Source organism: Panulirus ornatus, chromosome 12, assembly GCF_036320965.1.
Source record: "Panulirus ornatus isolate Po-2019 chromosome 12, ASM3632096v1, whole genome shotgun sequence".
Classification (NCBI taxonomy): Eukaryota; Metazoa; Arthropoda; class Malacostraca; order Decapoda; family Palinuridae; genus Panulirus; species Panulirus ornatus.
The window spans coordinates 9212468-9227882 of NC_092235.1; the positions used below are offsets into that span (position 1 = coordinate 9212468).

The following is a 15415-nucleotide window of genomic DNA, read 5'->3' on the forward strand; positions in this document are numbered from 1 at the left end:
GTGGGTTGGGCCATTTCTTTCGTCTGTTTCCTTGCGCTACCTCGCAAACGCGGGAGACAGCGACAAAGTATAATAAAAAAAAAAAAAAATATATATATATATATATATATATATATATATATATATATATATATATATATTGCTGTCAATGGATTGAACCAGGGCATGTGAAGCATCTGGGGTAAAGTTTTGTGGGGCCTGGATGTGGAAAGGGAGCTGTGGTTTCGGTGCATTATACATGACAGCTAGAGACTGTGTGAATGAATGTGGCCCTTGTCTTTCCTGGCGCTACCTCACACTCATGCGGGGAGAGGGGGTTGTCATTTCATGTGTGGCGGGAGGCGACAGGAATGAATAAGGGCAAACAGTATGAATTATATACATGTGTATATATGTATATGTCTGTGTGTGTATATATATGTATACATTGAGATGTATAGGTATGTGTGTGGACGTGTATCTATATACATGTGTATGTGGGTAGGTTGGGCCATTTTTCGTCTGTTTCCTTGCGCTACCTCGCTGACACAGGAGACAGCGACAAAGTATAATATGATATATATATATATATATATATATATATATATATATATATATATATATATATATATATATATATATATATATATATATATCTTTCTTTCTTTCTTTCATACTATTCGCCATTTCCCGCATTAGCGAGGTAGCGTTGAGAACAGAGGACTGGGCCCTTGAGGGAATATCCTCACCTGGGCCCCTTCTCTGTTCCCTCTTTTGGAAAATTAAAAAAAAAAAAAAAAAAAGAGAGGGGAGGATTTCCAGCCCCCCGCTCCCTCCCCTTTTAGTCGCCTTCTACGACACACAGGGAATACGTGGGAAGTATTCTTTCTCCCCTATCTCCAGGGATAATATATATATATATATGTATGTATACATAACCATGAGGGAAATGAAACTCAATAAGTGCCCAAGTGCAGTTTCATGGATGTGTATGTATATACATGTGTATGGGAGTGGGTTGGGCCATTTCTTTCATCTGTTTCCTTGCGCTACCTCGCAAACGCGGGAGACAGTGACAAAGCAAAATAGATAAATAAATAAATAAATAAATATATATATATATATGAACAATGTAAGAAATAATTTAGAAAACTGAAACTTCTAGCTGGAAATGAAATGAAAAATGAATGTCACATAATGGTTCAACCTCTGGCAATGGAAAATGGAAATGTATAATTTATTCACACAAACGTCAATAGTAGTTTTCATTAATTTAACCACTGTATCATACTGCCTGGTCCACTTCTTCTCTTATTGTGAAACTGGAATATTGGCTTATGATGTTTCTCAATTGTCTTCACTACACAAAGTACAACCATATCTTGGGTACATGAGGGTAGGTAGTTGGTCATCCGCCATAATAAAGTCTTGACAGACCAAAAGTTTATCTGGACCTCAAGTTTTCCAGTACATTCATGAAAAACACCTTTTTGCTTTCCATCTCTATCACTTTGAAAAATGCTCCATTTGTTCATATTTCAATGAAAGAGTAAGCTTCAATGTCTAAGCTACATTCTTTTCCAATTTCACTATTTTCTTGTCAGAGCACCATGTATGAAAACTATCACTCCAGTAACACAACTATAAACATTTACTTCCCCTTTAAAAAAGTTCTTTCATATGTTAAATACATTATAAAATGCTTCCATACCTGAAATAAACATAGAAAATATCTTGTGATGTTTCCTCTACCTGATAAATACCCAAAATGGTTATATGTAACAAGCGGAATGCCACAAGCATCAATCTTGCGACCGGTTCTCTTCCTAATATACATTAATGATACTGATAATGGGCTGCAGAGCAAGATGTCAATATTCACTGATGATACAAAACTAGGAAATAAATCTACTATGGAACTTGAATGTCTACAGCTTCAAAATGACATGGCCAAACTTATGAACTAGGCTACCAGATGGAAAATGAATTTGCTACTAAGTGCAAAGTACATATTAGTAGCAAAAACGAAAAGATAAACAACAGTATGAATTCTGTTGAACTGCAAAAGGGAAACGAGAAAAAAGACTTGGGTGTAATAATCGCTGGTGACCGAAATCCAAGGAAACAGTGCACAAAAACAGTTGGAAAAGTGAAGACAGTTCTTGGGTTCATAGGCAGAGCCACTGATTTCTAAGTCCATGGAAACCCATCTCTCTTCATGTCTTGGGAATGCCTTGGGAGTAAAGTCAGGGGTTAGTGAGAGGACAAGAGCAAGGGAAGGAGTAGCACTACTCCTGAAACAGGAGTGGTGGGAGTATGTGATAGAGTGTAAGAAAGTAAACTCTAGATTGATATGGGTAAAACTGAAAGTGGATGGAGAGAGATGGCTGATTATTGGTGCATATGCACCTGGGCATGAGAAGAAAGATCATGAGAGGCAAGTGCTTTAGGAGCAGCTAGGTGAGTGTGTTAGTAGTTTTGATGCACAAGACCGGGTTATAGTGATGGGTGATTTGAATGCAAAGGTGAGTAATGTGACAGTTGAGGGAATAATTAGTGTACATGGGGTGTTCATTGTTGTAAATGGAAATGGTGAAGAGCTTGTAGATTTATGTGCTGAAAAAGGACTAGTAATTGGGGATACCTGGTTTAAAAAGAGAGATATACATAAGTATACGTATGTAAGTAGAGATGGCCAGAGAGCGTTATTGGATTACATGTTACTTGATAGGCACGCGAAAGAGAGACTTTTGGAAGTTAATGTGCTGAGAGGTGCACCTGGAGGGATGTCTGATCCTTATCTTGTGGAGGCGAAGGTGAAGATTTGTATAGGTTTTCAGAAAAGAAGAGAGAATGTTGGGGTGAAAAGAGTGGTGAGAGAAAGTGAGCTTGGGAAGGAGACTTGTGTGAGGAAGTACCAGGAGAGACTGAGTACAGAATGGAAAAAGGTGAGAACAAAGGAGGTAAGGGGAGTGGGGGAGGATTGGAATGTATTTAGGGAAGCAGTGATGGTTTGCGCAAAAGATGCTTGTGGCGTGAGAAGCGTGGGAGATGGGCAGATTAGAAAAGGTATTGAGTGATGGGATGAAGAAGTAAGATTATTAGTGAAAGAGAAGAGAGAGGCATTTAGACGATTTTTGCAGGGAAATGAATCAAATTAGTGGGAGATGTATAAAAGAAAGAGGCAGGAGGTCAAGAGAAAGGTGCAAGAGGTGAAAAAGAGGGCAAATGAGAGTTGGGGTGAGAGAGTATCATTAAATTCTAGGGAGGATAAAAAGATGTTTTGGAAGGAAGTAAATAAAGTGTGTAAGGCAAGGGAACAAATGGGAACTTCAGTGAAGGCAGCTAATGGGGAGGTGATAACAAGTAGTGGTGATGTGAGGAGATGGAGTGAGTATTTTGAAGGTTTGTTGAATGTGTTTGATGATAGAGTGGCAGATATAAGGTGTTTTGGTTGAGGTGGTGTGCAAAGTGAGAGGGTTAGGGAAAATGATTTGGTAAACAGAGAAGAAGTAGTAAAAGCTTTGCAGAAGAGGAAAGCCTGCAAGGCAGTGGGTTTGGATGGTATTGCAATGGGATTTATTAAAAAAGGGGGTGACTGTATTGCTGACTGATTGGTAAGGTTATTTAATGTATGTATGACTCATGGTGACGTGCCTGGGGATTAGCAAAATGCTTGCATAGTGCCATTTACAAAGGTAAAGGGGATAAAAGTGAGTGCTCAAATTACAGAGGTATAAGTTTGTTGAGTATTCCTGGATAATTATATGGGAGGGTATGGACTGAGAAGGTGAAGGCATGTACAGATCATCCGATTGGGGAAGAGCAGTGTGGTTTCAGAAGTGGTAGAGGATGTGTGGATCAGGTGTTTGCTTTGAAGAATGTATGTGAGAAATACTTAGAAATGCAAATGGATTTGTATGTAGCATTTATGGATCTGTAGAAGGCATATGATAAAGTTGATAGAGATGCTCTGTGGAAGGTACTAAGAATATATGGTGTGGTAGGCAAGTTGTTAGAAGCAGTGAAAAGTTTTTATTGAGGATGTAAGGTATGTGTATGTGTAGGAAGAGAGGAAAGTGATTGGCTCTCAGTGAATGTAGGTTTGTGGCAGGGGTGTGTGATGTCTCCGTGGTTGTTTAATTTGTTTATGGATGGGGTTGTTAGGGAGGTGAATGCAAGAGTTTTGGAAAGAGGGGCAAGTATGCAGTCTGTTGTGGATGAGAGAGCTTAGGAAGTGAGTCAATTGTTGTTCGCTGATGATACAGCGATAGTGGCTAATTCGTGTGAGAAACTGCAGAAGCTGGTGACTGAGTTTGGTAAAGTGTGTGAAAGAAGAAAGCTGAGAGTAAATGTGAATAAGAGCAAGGTTATTAGGTACAGTAGGGTTGAGGGACAAGTCAATTGGGAGGTAAGTTTGATTGGAGAAAAACTCGAGGAAGTGAAGAGTTTTAGATATCTGGGAGTGGATTTGGCAGCAGATGGAACCATGGAAGCGGAAGTGAGTCACAGGGTGGGAGAGGGGGCAAAAATTTTGGGAGCGTTGAAGAATGTGTGGAAGTCAAGAACATTATCTCGAAAAGCAAAATGGGTATGTTTGAAGGAATAGTGGTTCCAACAATGTTATATGGTTGCGAGGCATTGGCTGTAGATAGGGTTGTGCGGAGGAGGGTGGATGTGTTGGAAATGAAATGTTTGAGAACAGTATCTGGTGTGAGATGTTTTGATCGAGTAAGTAAGGAAAGAGTAGTAGAGATGTGTGGTAATAAAAAGAGTGGTTGAGAGAGCAGAAGAGGGTGTGTTGAAGTGGTTTGGACACGTGGAGAGAATGAAAGAGGAAAGATTGATAAAGAGTATATATGTGTCAGAGGCGGAGGGAAGAAGGAGAAGTGGGAGACCAAATTGGAGGTGGAAGGATGGAGTGAAAAAGATTTTGAGCGATTGGGGCCTGAACATACAGGAGGATGAAGGGTGTGTAAGGAATAAATTGCAACGATGTGGTTTACTGGGGTCAACGTGCTGTCAGTGGATTGAACCAGGGCATGTAAAGCGTCTTGGGTAAACCATGGAGAGGTCTTTGGAGCGTGGATGTCGAAAGGGGGCTGCGGTTTCGGTGCGTTACACATGACAGCTAAACACTGAGTGTGAACGAATGTGGTTTTTTTTGTCTGCTCCTGGCACTGCCTTGCTGGGAATGCTATTTCTTGTGTGGCAGGGTGGCGACAGGAATGAATGAAGGCAGCAAGTATGGATATGTACATGTGTATATATGGATATGTCTGTATGTATATGTATGTTGAAATATACATGTATGTATATGTGCGTGTGTGAGCGTTTACATATATACATGTGTATATACATGTGGGTGGGTTGGGTCATTCCTTGTCTGTTTCCTTGCACTACCACACTAATATGGGAGACGGCGGTTAAGTATAATAATAAAAAAACAAGACTTTCACCATTTCTTTCTTTACCAAACCACTTACCATGGCTCTCTCACTTCTCATAATTCCTAACCCAAACATCCTATACCTGCCACCTTGTCATTAAACACATTCACTGATCCTTCAAAATACTTACTTTATCTCTTCTTCACCTCATCACTGCCTGTCGCCACATCCCCATGTGCCCCCTTTACCACTGTCTTTTGTTTTTGACACTTAACATAGTGCCAAAACATTTTATTTTCCCCTGAAGTTTGCTGATGCTCACCCCAACTCTCATTTCCTCTCTTTTTCAGCCCTTGCCCCTTTGTATTGACTTCCTGATGCTTCTCTTATACATTTCTCTTGTACATTCCCAATCATTTGGTAAAGTGTGTTGGAAGAAGAAAGCTGAGAGAATGTGAATAAGAGTAAGGTTACTAGGTTCAGTAGAGTTGAGGGACACGTGAATTGGGAGGTAAGTTTGAATGGAGAAAACTGTGAGGAAGTGAAGTGTTTTAGATATATGGGAGTGGATTTAGCAGCAGATGGAACCATGGAAGCAGAAGTGAGTCACAGGGTGGGGGAGGGGGCAAAGGTTCTGGGAGCATTGAAAAATGTGTGGAAGGCAAGAATGTTATCTCGGAGAGCAAAAATGGGTATGTTTGAAGGAATAGCGGTTCCAAGAATGTTATATGGTTGCGAGGCATGGGCTATAGATAAGGTTGTGCGGAGGAGGGTGGATGTGTTGGAAATGAAATGTTTGAGGACAATATGTGGTGTGAGGTGGTTTTATCAAGTAAGTAATGAAAGGGTAAGAGAGATGTGTGGTAATAAAAAGAGTCTGGTTGAGAGAGCTGAAGAGGGTGTATTGAAATGGTTTGGCCACATGGAGAGAATGAGTGAGGAAAGATTGACAAAGAGGATATATGTGTTAGAGGTGGAGGGAATGAGGAAAAGTGGGAGACCAAAAGTGGGGCCTGAACTTACAGGAGGGTGTAAGGCGTGCAAGGAATAGAGTGAATCGGAATGATGTGGTATACCGGGGTTGATGTGCTATCAAGGGATTGAACCAGGGCATGTGAAGCGTCTGGGGTAAACCATGGAAAGTTTTGTGGGGCCTTGATTTGAAGAGGGAGCTGTGGTTTCGTAGCATTACACATGACAGCTAGAGACTGAGTGTGAATGAATGTGGCCTATATTTTCTTTTCCTAGTGCTACCTCGCGCACACGCAGGGGGAGTGGGGTTGTCATTTCATGTGTAGTGGGATGGTGGCGGGAATGGATGAAGGCAGCAAGTATGAATATGTATGTACATGTGTACATATGCATATGTCTGTGTATATATATATGTATGTATACATTGAAATGTATAGGTATGTATATGTGTGTGTGGGTATATATGTATACGTATGTGGATGGGTTAGGCCATTCTTTCATCTGTTTTCTTGCACTACCTCGCTGATTCGGGAGATGGCAACTGAGTATAATAAATGAATGAATATTGCACGTTTCCAGCACTCTGCTCCCGTCCCTCTTAGTCACCTTCTGTGATGAAGAGGAAAATGTCATTAGAATTCCTTCTCCCAAGACCCCAGGGATGAAAAAATATATAACATAGTAAATAAGTAACAGCAAAATAAAAATTCAGTGTCATGCAATGAGCCACTCATCAGCACCTCCAACACCTGTTACCATGAAAATGTTTATGACAGTAATCAGATTCTGACGCTGTTTTTGTTCTTATGCTTTTTGCAACATACGTTTGTTCTAGAGTAATTGCTCTATAATACTGTGTATACCAAATTGCAAATGTTGTTACAACTTCACTATTATGAGGCTACAAGCATAGTATAAATTTTTACAGTATTTGTCTATTTCTGACACTATTTTTGGTCTTACACTTTTTTAATGTGCATTTGTTCATAAATGATTGCTCTATAATATTGTATACACCAAATGATAAATATTATAACAACTTCTCTAATATGAAGTGATTATGTTTGTTTCATAACTACCAGTAGTGTGAAAATGTTTATGATATTTATTAATATGTGATGATACTTTTTGGTTTTATTTTTTATTTTTACATATATCTGTTCATAAATGATTGTACTATAACTAAGTACATCAAATGATAGGCAATAAAATGTATAATGAATAATGTATAATGTATCATGTATGATATTTGATGAAACTTCATTGATATAAAGCAACAAAATGTATGATAAATAATGTATAGTATATCATGTATGGTATGGCATGAAGTTTAACATGACATATTTTATTGATGAAACTGTGCAGAGTAGGGTGAATGTGTTGGAAATGAAATGGTTAAGGACAATATGGGGTGAGAGTTGGTTTGATCAAGTAAGTACAGGTACACCACCGAATTTCCAGCAACTGATGGTTTGGCACCTCCTTCAGTCCAGACAAAATTATGTAAGGGAACTTGAAATTACCGTGGCCACCAGACTTGTTTACTGAGCAGCCACAGATGGTGTTGTGTGTAGGGTGCGCTTATTCATATTCTTCACATTGCACTTGTTGGCAGTGATACTGCAATTCTGTGAGATTCTTAGCTTATTTTGCATAAATTTAACCCTAGCTATGGCTTCTAAGACATATGAGAGTGTCAATCGTGGTGTCAACATAAACACCAGTCCATATTGATCAAAGATGAAGTAGAACTGTTGAAAAATATGGACTGTGGTGTTTTGGTGCATAACTGTGTGACATCTACAGTATTGGTTCATCAACTGTTTATGATATAAAGAAGCAAAGGGAGAAGATATTGAAATTCTATGCAGACAGCAATTCCAAGAAGCAAATGACAATTAGAAAAACTATGAAAAATGGTAAGAGTACTGAGCATGATCGAGTGATGATGGAATGGTTTTGACTGCATCGGAGTGATGGAATGGACTTGTCAGGTAGCATGGACCAGGCTAAGATGTTCCATAAAGAACTTAAAGTACAATATGAGTGTGATATAGTGAAGGATGGCTTCAAAGATTCAAGAACCGTCATGGAATTTCCATGAATAAATTTCTAGCAGCCCATGATGTACTTTAGACACATGGGAGATGTATAATTAGTGGGTTAGAGGTGTGTTGATGAATTATTATTACGTGACCACAGTTGGTCCGGCAAAATGGTTAATACGGCAAGGCTTTGGAACCAAAAAAGCTAGAAAATCGGTGGTGTACCTGTAATTAAAGGATAAGAGAGAGGTGTGGTCGTAAAACGAGTGTGGTTGAGAGAGCTGAAGAGGGTGTGCTGAAATGGTCTGGACATACACAGAGAATGAGTGAGGAAAGAAAGATTGACAAAGAGGATGTATGTGTCAGAAGTGCAGGGAATAAGGAGAATGGGAGACCAAATTGGAGATGGAAGGATGGAGTGAAAAAAGACTGAGTGATGGGGGCCTGAACATACAGAAGGGGGAAAGGCATGCATGGGATAGATTGACTTGGAATGAATTGGTATAAAGGGGTAGATGTACTGTTAATGAACTGAACCAAGACATGTAAAGCAATTGGGGTAAACCATGGAAAGGTCTGTGGGGCCTGGTTGTGGATATGGAGCTATGATTTCGGTGCATGACATCTAGAGAGTAGATTTGAGCAGATGTGGCCTTTCTTCATCTGTGCCTGTTACCACCTCACTAATGTAGAAGATGGCAATCAAATGAGACAAAAAAAATATTTTTCTGAATTTTTTCCCTGTGGTGTTTATATTCTAATTATTTCCTCTGTTTCCTGTGCTATATATCTATCTATATATCTGATGCCCATTCCACCCAGGAACTTGCATTAAGGGGTGACCATGGCAAAAGTTTCCACTTACCCCTGTACTTTTGTGCCTCCTTTATAAACACCATTCCACATGTGTTTCCACCATTTCTATCCCTCCAGTACTCTTCCACTCTGATTCCCCATGCCACAGGTGGTCTTCTCACACCTACCCCTTTAATTGTACCATCACACTTTGTTCTTGTAAACTCCCCATCGTGTATTCTTTCCACAAGCCCAAACCCCCTCAGAGCATTACGTTTTACCCATTCTGCCACAACTCAATTCGTTCCCTTTGCGTTCCCTGCTATACCACATCTCTTCTGCACTCCCTCATTTCTTTCTTTATTCCATCTAGTCAACCACATTCTCTTTTCAAATAGCTCATTTCCACAGCCTGGATTCTTGACCTCTGTGACTCATTTCATATCCATGATTTGGCTGCATAAACCAGGGTTGGGAGGACTATGCTGTCCCTTAATCCTTTCTTCACTTCCGTGCTTACTCCCTTACCATTCATTATTCTGTTCAGGGACCCAATGACTGTTGTACCCTGTACTGCCTTCTCCATTATCTCTTCTTCCATATCACCAATTTACCAGGATAGCTTTTAAATACTCAAATTCTCTCACCTCTTCCAGTCTTTCTGCCCTTTCACCTGTTTAACACTGTTTAGTAAAATTTCTTTTTTCACTCCATGTAGTTTTGAAAAATCTATTCTTTCACTCTGTTTCCTTTCATAAACCATTACATTCCATTAACTTAAACCTTCTGCAACTTCTCTTCAGTCTCAGCAAACAACACAGTATCATCCACTACCAGGTTTGTCACAAGCCACCATACCTCATTCTGCAACTTTTCACTCTCAGCAAACAACACAGTATCATCCACTACCAGGTCTGTCACAAGCCACCATACTTCACTGCTGCACTTCATCTAAGTTTTGCTTTCATCTGCCTTATCACTCCATTCGTATATATATGTTAAAAAATCACATTGACATTACACAGCACTTCCTTATACCCACGTGCATACACTTAAACATATGCATTCGCTGCTCTATAGAAGGCTTTCACCATCCATCAGTTGTCCCCCTACCTGTTTTATCCTTAACTCATCCCATAAAGCATTCTGCTTGACTCTGTCATATGCTTTCTACAGATACATAATCCCATAAAGCATTCTGCTTGACTCTGTCATATGCTTTCTACAGATACATAAAAGCTGCATACAATTTATTACCTTTTGTTAGATACTATCCCAATCATTTTCACCACAAAAATCTGATCCACACATTTCCTACTTGTTCAAAAAACCCTTTGCTTCTCACTTATTCTGGATTCAATCACTTCCATCACTGTATCAATCATCATTCTTGGATACTCTTTTCCTAGCATACATAACAGACCTATTCCCCTATAATTGCTATGTCTATCCTCAGTACCGTTTCTTTTGAATGACAGAACAATTATAGCTTTTACCCAATCTTCAGGCGCAAGTGACTGTTTCTGTGCTAAATTACATATCAAATGCATCCAGTCTATCACACTTTTCCCTTCATACCTCAGCATTTCAGCTGTAATCCCATCCACTCCAGGTGCCTTTCCTACCTTCATCCTTATTATTGCCATTTTACCTCCCTTCTTGCTATAGGCCCTTGGACTTGTATCCTCTTTCTTCTATCCTTCATACCCATCTATGAAACAACTGCTGCCTCACATTTTCCCACATTTGTTAGTTCTCCAAAATGCTCTTTCTATCTTCCTTTTATTTTCTCCTTTTGCTGCAGCAAATCTCCATCCTTATTTCTCACATTAACATTTCCACTCTCATATCCACCTCTTTCCTTTTTCACCTCCTTCCCATACAATTTTTTATTTTCCCTAAACTTTTCACTGGACTTTCTTCCAAAATCTTCATGGACTCTTTTTTGTTTTTCTTTATGTTTGAAATACCTGGAGAAAAAGGGAAATTTTTATTTGGCATTCATGGATCTGAAGGAGACATGTAGTAGGGTTGATAGAGATGTCTTGTGGAAGATTCTGCTGATATATGGTATAGGAGGAAAGGTACTCAATGTAGTGAGTAGTTTTGATTGAGAGACTAAGACTTTTGTTCAGAAAGAAAGGGAGGAGGATGAATGATTTGAAGTGAAGGTGGATCTTTGTCAAGGATGTATGATATCACAAGAGGTTCAATCTGTTTCTGGTTGGGTTGGTGAGGGAGGTGGATTGTGAGGTCTTGGAGAGAGCGAGGGGTCTGCTGTATCCTGGGAGTGAGGGACCTGTGGAGGTGGGTCTGTTGCTGTTTGCAAATGACATGGCTCTTGAGGCAGACTCAAAAGAGAAACTGTAGAAGCTGGTATCTAAGTTTGGGAGAGTGTGAAAGAAGGACATTGAGAGTTGATGTGATTAAGGGTAAGATGAGGTTTAGCAGATTGGCAAGACAGGTTAGTTTGAGTATGAGTTTAAATGCAGAGAACACGTAGGAAGTGGAATGCTTAAGAGACCTGAGGTTGGACTTGGCAGCAAATGGAGGCATGGGAGGTGAAATGAACCTTAGGATGGATGAGGGGGGTAAAAGATATTGGCACATTAAGAAGTGTACAGAAAGAGAGGTCTCTCTCTGTGATGCTATGTGTGTGTGAGTTTTAAGTCATAAGTGAAAAAGAGTGGAAGAAGGTATCCAGATGTGTTGGAAATTAAATGACTGAGGACAGTGCGTTGTTGTTGTGAGGAGAGATTATTGTGTGAGGAATGATGGTGTAAGAGAGAAGTGTAATAGTAAGTAGAGAATGATTAAGAGATCTGAGAAGGGTGTGTTGATGTTGCTTGGATATATGGAGAGGATGAATGAAAAGAGACTGGTGAACAAGATATACATGTCAGAAGTGGATGGATCAAGGGGTATTGCAGACTGAAAAGGGAGATGGTAGGATGGAGTGAAAGAGACTCTGAGTTATATAGAAGCCTAAACATGCAGGAGGGTAAGAGGAATGCCTAGCATGCAGAGAATTGGGATGATGTTGTATTCCATGGATTGCTTGCTGTTAGTGGGCTAAACCAAGGCTTACAAAGTGATTGGGGAAACCACAGGAAGGTGTGTGTGGCTTGGCTGTCGATAGTGTGCTTTTGTTTCAGTGCATTGTACACGATGGCTGGGGAGTGGATGTGAGCAAGTGAGGCTGTACTTTGTCAGTTCCTGGCACAACTTCACTAATGCTTGAAAAAAGAAATACCAAAAATTTTATGGATATGTTGGCTTTTGTTCGTTATCTGACCTACAGTATATGATGCAATGATCCAATTTGTTTCTTGTGTCTGTTTTTTGTCATTCTTGTTAAAAAAAATCTTATCCCATTAGTTTTCATTTAGTTGTATTGTATGCCATTGCTTTTACTTAAAGACTAGTAATGTTCCATGCATGGTGACTTTTTTCACTCATAGGTAGAGTTCATACAGTAATTGCTGATTTAATCCTTAAACAGCAGGCATGATTTGGAAATTCTATCATGGAGTGTACAGGAAATAAAGAAATGAAAAAAATTTCCAAATGGAATGATAGATTGATATTCAAAAGTAACAGAAAAGTTGTATTATTACCACCATGTAGGTGGTAAGTAATGAATATATTTAGAAATATAGAAGTTGAATGTCAAGTGCCCTGCTGTTCAATAGGAATAAGTATATTGTATATGGATAATTCACTTTAGAATCTCACTTTACCTCTTGGTCTTAACCTTAAATCTAATTGTCAACAAATCTTAGAATTGTTTCCTTTTGGCTTTTCATTATTAATACATTGGCTGTCAAATTAATTATATTGCACTCATCTTGTTTCAGATGTTGTGAATAATGTTGACCTTCCAGTATTGATAGGCTCAGGAATAACTATAGACAACGTCCATAAATTTCTCAAGGCACAAGGTTTCATTGTTGGCTCACACTTCAAAACAGATGGCAAGTAAGTTTCATATTTATGTCCCACTACTACATATAGTGTATTGTGGTTGTTATGTCATTACCCTTGTATCTCTGTGTCTTGAGACATTCTTATTGGCTCAATAGCAAAGAACAGTATACAGTAGAAACTTCATAGTTGCTCCATAATTACCCCATGTGGAAGTGATAACCTGACTAGATTTTAAGGTATTTGTTTGCATGAATTTGCAGATTAGGAAAACATTTTCCTCCGTAAGTGCTTTAGCTCAGGTGTGTTGCATGATGGAAAATTTGAATTCATGTACATAGTTGGCCTAGACAGATAGCATACTGTACAGATTTCTGTGAATTAGGACATTAGCTAATGCAAGTGCTTAATTTTTTGTGGGGGCATACCTTTAGTGAACTTTCTTTAGTGTATTTATAATGTCCACACACTGAACACAGTTTGGCTTGTGGGAAGTTCTTTTCAAACTCTGTTGGTTGTTATACATCACACAGCACTAGTGAGAAGTCTTCTTCAAACTTTCTGATTACTGTAATTTACAAAACATCTATCTATATCTCTGATGCTCATTCCCTTTGGGAATTCCCATTAAAGGGGGTGGTGATAGCAGAAGTCTCCACTTATTCCTCTCCTTCCATGCCTCCTTGCATGCACCATTCCATGCTTTCTTCCATGAGTTCTCTCCTACAATTGTTCCACCCTATTTCTCCAAGTTACACCATCCTCTTTAATTGTTCTGTTGTACATTCTCCTTGTAAACTCATCATCTTGCATTCTTTCCATGTATGCAAACCACCTCAGAGTATTATGTTTCACCCACTCTACCACTCCACAATTTATATTTATTTATTATACTTTGTCGCTGTCTTCTGCATTAGCGCGGTAGTGCAAGGAAACAGACAAAAGAATGGCCCAACCCACCCTCATACACATGTATATACATACATGTCCACACACGCACATATACATACCTATACATTTCAACGTATACATATATATACATACACAGACATATACATATATATACATGTACATAATTCATACTTGCTGCCTCTTTTTATTCCCATCACCACCCCACCACACATGAAATGAAAACCCCCACCCCCCAAACGTGCACAAGGTAGCGCTCGGAAAAGACAGCAAAGGCCACATTCATTCACTCTCAGTCTCTAGCTGTCATGTATAATGCACCAAAACCACAGCTCCTTTTCCACATTAAGGCCCTTCTAAACTTTCCAAGGTTTACCCCAGATGCTTCAGATGCCCTGGTTCAATCCATTGACAGCACGTCGACCCTGATATACCACATTGTTCCAATTCACTCTATTCCTTGCACGCCTTTCACCCTCCTGCATGTTCAGGCCCTGATCGCTCAGAATCTTTATCACTCCATCCTTCCACCTCCAATTTGGTCTCCCACTTCTCATTCCTTCCACCTCTGACACATATATCCTCTTTGCCAGTCTTTCCTCACTCATTCTCTCCATGTGACCAAACCATATCAATACACCCTCTTCTGCTCTCTCAGTCACACTCTTTTTATTACCACATGTCTTTTTTACCCTTTCATTACTTACTCGATCAAACCACCTCACACCACATATTGTCCTCAAACATCTCATTTCCAACACATCCACTCTCCTCCACACAACCCTATCTATAGCCCACGCCTCACAACCATATAACGTTGTTGGAACCACTAATCCTTCAAACATACCCATTTTTGCTCTCTGAGATTATGTTCTCGACTTCCACACATTTTTCAATGCTCCCAGAACTTTTGCCCCCTCCCCCACCCTGTGACTCACTTCCGCTTCCATGGTTTTATGCGCTGCCAAATCCACTCCCAGATATCTAAAACACTTCACTTCCTCCAGTTTTTCTCCATTCAAACTTACCTCCCAATTGACTTGTCCCTCAACCCTACTGTACCTAATAACCTTGCTCTTATTTACATTTACTCTCAGCTTCCTTCTTTCACAAACTTTACCAAACTCAGTCACCAGCTTCTGCAGTTTCTCACCCGAATCAGCCACCATCGCTGTATCATCAGCGAACAACAACTGACTCACTTCCCAAGCCCTCTCAATCACAAGAGACTGCATACTTGCCCCTCTTTCCAAAACTCTTGCATTCACCTCTCTAACAACCCCATCCATAAACAAATTGAACAACCATAGAGCCATCACACACCCCTGCCGCAAACCAACATTCACTGAGAACCAATTTTTTCCTCTCTTCCTACTCGCACACATGCCTTACATCCTCGAT

At 39.7% G+C, this 15415-nt stretch overlaps 1 long non-coding RNA gene across 1 annotated transcript in view; it reads left to right on the forward strand.

Moving 5' to 3' along the window:
- Positions 1 to 13036: 13036 nt before the first annotated feature.
- LOC139751716 (uncharacterized) overlaps positions 13037 to 15415 on the forward strand; it is a 31621-nt gene continuing 29242 nt past the window's right edge. Inside the window, exon 1 of the long non-coding RNA XR_011713405.1 lies at positions 13037 to 13159. This is a non-coding gene — a long non-coding RNA (uncharacterized lncRNA). The remainder of the gene's footprint in view (positions 13160 to 15415) is intronic.